At 41.1% G+C, this 4,856-nt stretch overlaps 1 long non-coding RNA gene across 1 annotated transcript; it reads right to left on the bottom strand.

The window, feature by feature from the left end:
• Nucleotides 1–299: 299 nt before the first annotated feature.
• Nucleotides 300–1,400, bottom strand: LOC115174379 (uncharacterized). Its single transcript, XR_003871771.1, has 3 exons — nt 1,312–1,400; nt 669–776; nt 300–504 (listed from the first exon to the last, which is right to left on the bottom strand). It is a non-coding gene; the product is annotated as an uncharacterized LOC115174379 (long non-coding RNA).
• Between the last annotated feature and the right edge of the window lie 3,456 nt (nt 1,401–4,856).

Genomic DNA, 4,856 nt, shown 5'->3' with positions numbered 1-4,856 from the left:
TGGAAGCTGGAAGCTGTCTCACCAGGGTGGGTGTGTGTTGTCTCATGGGAGCTGGGGGATGCTGTCCAACTAGGGTTGGTGTGTGCTGTTAGATTGGGGCTGGTTGATGCTGTCAGGGCGGGTGCGTTGCCACCCTAGAGAGATGGACTGGCTGTGTTTCTTCTGCAGAGAGGGGGTATTGATCCGACATCTTCAGTTGTGAGTGTTCAGTTGTGGGTGACTGACGTACTGTTGATTGAGGTGGTCGGCCCTTCTCTTGCTTGTTCATATCTAAGAATCTGTCATTGTTTTTCTTTTAAACCTTTTTTTCAATCTGGTTTGGCTGCCCAATGTATTCAACAGTGGCCCTATAAAATCTGCCGTCTGACCACTTGTCTAGAATGGCTACTCCTGACCTAAGATCGTGCAGCTGTCTGATAGGAAAGGTCTCTTCACCTAGAATATCAGATGTTTGGAAGATTTTTGCAGCGTGTCCATCCTCAAACCTCTCAAAATCAAATTGTCCTGAAAGAGAAATTGAAAAGAGGGAGAGAAAATGTTAAAGCCTTATGTCACTCAAAAGATCACTGGTTGAGACACGTGAAAAGAGACATACAGTATTTGCACATCATCATATTCTCCTACCATTAGCAAACATTGATATCATTTCAGATTAGCGCAGTACTTACCAGAATGCTCTTTTGGGTCCAATTCTGGAGACATATCCTGCACCTTCTTTGTGGGAAACCTTTGTCTCTTTGGAAGACAATTCTTCTTAGGCTGTGGCACTGTCCATTCTGTGAATAGTCATTTCAATATGTTTGTTTTCAAGAGAATTTGGGATTTCAATTGTAACTTGCCTTCTTTGACCAATTGATATAAATAAAAATTCAAACCCATCAATCACTCATGATATAATGATAACTACAATCATTGCTTTATCTAAATTCAGTTAATTTAGCAAGCAGATTAGAATTATTGGGTCATGTGGACAGAAATTACTGAGATTATTTAGAAGTGCTGGTAGCTAGCAGGTTAGCTAGCTAGCTAATTTCAATCCAAAATTGTACCTTTTTGTTAAAACCAGTAACTTTAAATGTGAACAATAATAGCACTACTTGTCTGGGAGATCAAAATGGAAAATCGATAGCGTGCTGTTGTATTTCTGAACAGCCAGCTGCTAACCCGTTTGTAGCTACATTTTCCAACAACATTAACGTAGCTACATGCAGTCGGGTTAGCAATTGACTGTTCAGAAATACAAAAGCACGCTATAGTTTTCCATATTGATATAGCCCTGAAAATGATATATTACATATATTATTATTTCACCTTGGGGTGCGAGAATTGAATCATTCACAGTGTATTCAGTTGATTATGAAACTATCTGCGGCGAGGGTCAGCAGATCACTCATCGTCAGCATCAGCAAAGCAATGACCTCAGTCGTAACTCCAACCGTCTTTCCGGCGGGTCTTTGACTGGCGTCCAATCACATTTCAAGTAAGGTCATCAAATGATTTACATGTTATTTTAAATAAACGCGAAACCGCATATGCCCGTGTGGATTAGCTAGTTGCCGAGGAGCAAATACACGTTATATGGTTTTGCCAGGGAGCTCTTCTTAAAATCTCACGGGGAAAAGCTCCGTCGGTGTTTGGAAGAGATAACTAAGTAAGTAAAATAGCCTTATCTGTTTGTATTAGTTATGCAAGTTTATCACATGATATACTTCATTCGAGACCCCCATGCATATTGAATTACAATATACAGTGAAGGAAAAAAGTATTTGATCCCCTGCTGATTTTGTATGTTTGCCCACTGACAAAGAAAGGATCAGTCTATAATTTTAATGGTAGGTTTATTTGAAAAGTGAGAGACAGAGTAACAACAAAAAAATCCAGAAAAACGCATGTCAAAAATGCTGTAAAATGATTTGCATTTTAGTGAGGGAAATAAGTATTTGACCTCCTCTCAATCAGAAAGATTTCTGGCTCCCAGGTGTCTTTTATACAGGTAACAAACTGAGATTAGGTGCACACTCTTAAAGGGAGTGCTCCTAATCTCAGTTTGTTACCTGTATAAAAGACACCTGTCCACAGAAGCAATCAATCAATCAGGTGTAGAATGCAGGTGTAGAAGCACGGTGGCTAGGAAAAACTCCCTAGAAAGGCCAGAACCTAGGTAGAAACCTAGAGAGGAACCAGGCTATGAGGAGTGGTATATTTCACGGCGGTATAACCATATTTAAGTAAGTTATACATTCTTATTTCACTTCCTATGTTTTATAGTAGCACCCTCTTGTACTAGAACATATTTGCATAAACATCTCAGTTGCTTTTATCACGTCTGTGTGTGTTATCTTGCCAAATTCTTTTGAGACCCATGAGTACACTCACAATGATGGTGCAACACGATGTTTTACCATTAATAAATGTTGTCTAAACATACTATTAAACTGTTGTTTTAGTATTTTCTGTTACCAGCACAAGATAATGTTTCAACCATTGACTTTACCATTGAAAACAAAGAGCCAACTTCCAACTTCAGATCAGCCAGAAGAGATACTCCTGATGTCCTAACTGTATGTGACAATACTAATCAGTATGATCCATCTGAATCCTTTGAGGAAGTGTTGCCTAATTTTATGGATTGGCCCTATGATGATAACTTTATCTTCAGTGAGGGATTTGAAAAGTTGTCTTGTGAGGAGGGTGCACAGTCAACATCCAACGACACAACAAAAACAGGTAAACCATTATATGGCAATGCATCTATAACTTTTTGGTAATCGTGGCTTACACAAGCTGTCATAAAGTAACTGGTAATGAAGGCCCTTTGTCCAGATAGTCTCATCACAGACTGCTTGAGCAGTGTACAGAAGATCAGAGACTATTTTTCCCACTCTGCATCTTCCCCTATTGTGATGTATTATCATTGCAGCAAATGTTTGGGCGTCAGTAGAGAGTGAACAATTGCAATGTCTGACCTGTGGGACCAGCATGTCAGAAGACTGATCAGCATCATCCTTCATGGAGGTTCAAATTGATGTTCAAATAAGATCATTGTTTCTCAAGCCTGGTTTTCAGGAAAAGCTTAACTTTAGATGTTGTAGGAAGAAGAAAGATCCTAATAACATAGAAGATCTATAGGATGCAGAAGTTTACAGCATGCAGATGGTCCTCTTAGTGATTCTAGAAACATCTCAAATTATCTACATTTTCAGTGTGGACTTTTTATTTTATCATTAATGAATTTAACTTTATTGAATGCACAAAAAAGAGAACATTTAATTTTTTTGCCAGGCTTTGGTATGGGGACTTAAAACCATCTATTTTAAAACCATCTATGGTTACCTTTCTTAGACCACTAACTAACACACTGAGTAAACTTCAAGAGGATGGAACTCATGTGGCACCTGCAGAGGGCTCTGAAACGTTTTTGTGCAAAGTGCTCACCATTGCTGGCACGCGTGACTTGCCTGACAAAGCAATAGTACTAAATACAGTACAGTTTGATGGGAACTTTGGATGTCAGAAATGTGAGCAGCCTGGAAAGACTGTGAAGACAAGGTAAAGGGGACATGCTCATGCGTTTCCATTCCAAGAAATGGATCCAAAAGGGCCACCTCGTACGCATCAAACACTTACTGATGATGCTAAAATGGCCTATGAGACAAAAACCACTGTGAAAGGTGTCAAGGGTTCCTGTTGGCTTAGTCAACTTAAAAGTTATGACCTAATCCAGCACTGGCATAGACTACATGCATTCAGCTCTGTTAGGAATGATGCGCCTTCTGATGCTTCTATGGTTTTCCACTGAGTTTTCTCATCAGCATGTCAAAACAAACAAAATAAATAGACAAGCAATTGCAAGACATCCGACCACCATCCTTGATGCGATATCCTCAATCAGTAGCATCTCACAGGATGTTAATATTTTTTTTTACCTCTTTTTGTCCCCAATTTCCTGGTATCCAATTGGTAGTTACAGTCTTGTCTCATCGCTGAAACTCCCGTACGGACTCAGGAGAGGCGACGGTTGAGAGCCGTGCGTCCTCCAAAACACAATCCAACCAACCTGCACTGCTTCTTGACACAATGTCCACTTAACCCGGAAGCCAGCCACACCAACGTGTCGGAGGAAACACCATATACCTGGCGACTGTGTCAGCGTGCACTGCACCCGGCCCACCACAGGAGTCGCTAGTGTGCGATGGGACAAGGACATCCCTGCCGGCCAAACCCTCCACTAACCCGGACAACGCTGGGCCAATTGTGCACCGCCCCATGAGTCTCCCGGTTGCGGCCGGCTGTGACGGAGCCTAGACTCGAACCAGGATCTCTAGTGGCACAGCTAGCACAGCGATGCAGTGCCTTAGACCACTGAGCCACTCGGGAGGCCCAGGATGTTTTTTAAGGCATCAGAATATTGGGATCTTTTCATTGTTTTTGGACCTGTTGTTTTCCGTGGTTCTTGGAACGCTTTACTACAATCACTTCCTCCTTCTAAGTGAAGCTATTTTCATTCTTCTGATGGACTCCATATCAATACAACAGATCGATCATGCAGAGAAACTGCTATGGAACTTTTGCTCTCAAATTAGTACTCTCGATGATGAGCGTTACCAAACTGCAAATATTCACCTCTTGTGCACCTGGCAGGCACCGTCAGAGCCCTTGGCCCATTATTGACTCATTCTTGTTTCCATTTTGAAGACAAAAATGGCTATTTGTTAAGGCTCATACATAGTACTCAAAATATACCAATGCAAATGGTCCATACAGTCAAACTAGTGCAGTCTATCCCTGCTATTTCGCAAATCATAAAGCCAGCTAATACCATAGCTGACTTTTGCGCATGGATGACCAATGACAGT

The sequence above is a fragment of the Salmo trutta genome, chromosome 35 (genome assembly GCF_901001165.1).
Source record: "Salmo trutta chromosome 35, fSalTru1.1, whole genome shotgun sequence".
Classification (NCBI taxonomy): domain Eukaryota; kingdom Metazoa; phylum Chordata; class Actinopteri; order Salmoniformes; family Salmonidae; genus Salmo; species Salmo trutta.
The sequence above is the reverse complement of the archived record's forward strand: the minus strand, read 5'-3'. Positions and strand labels throughout refer to the sequence as shown.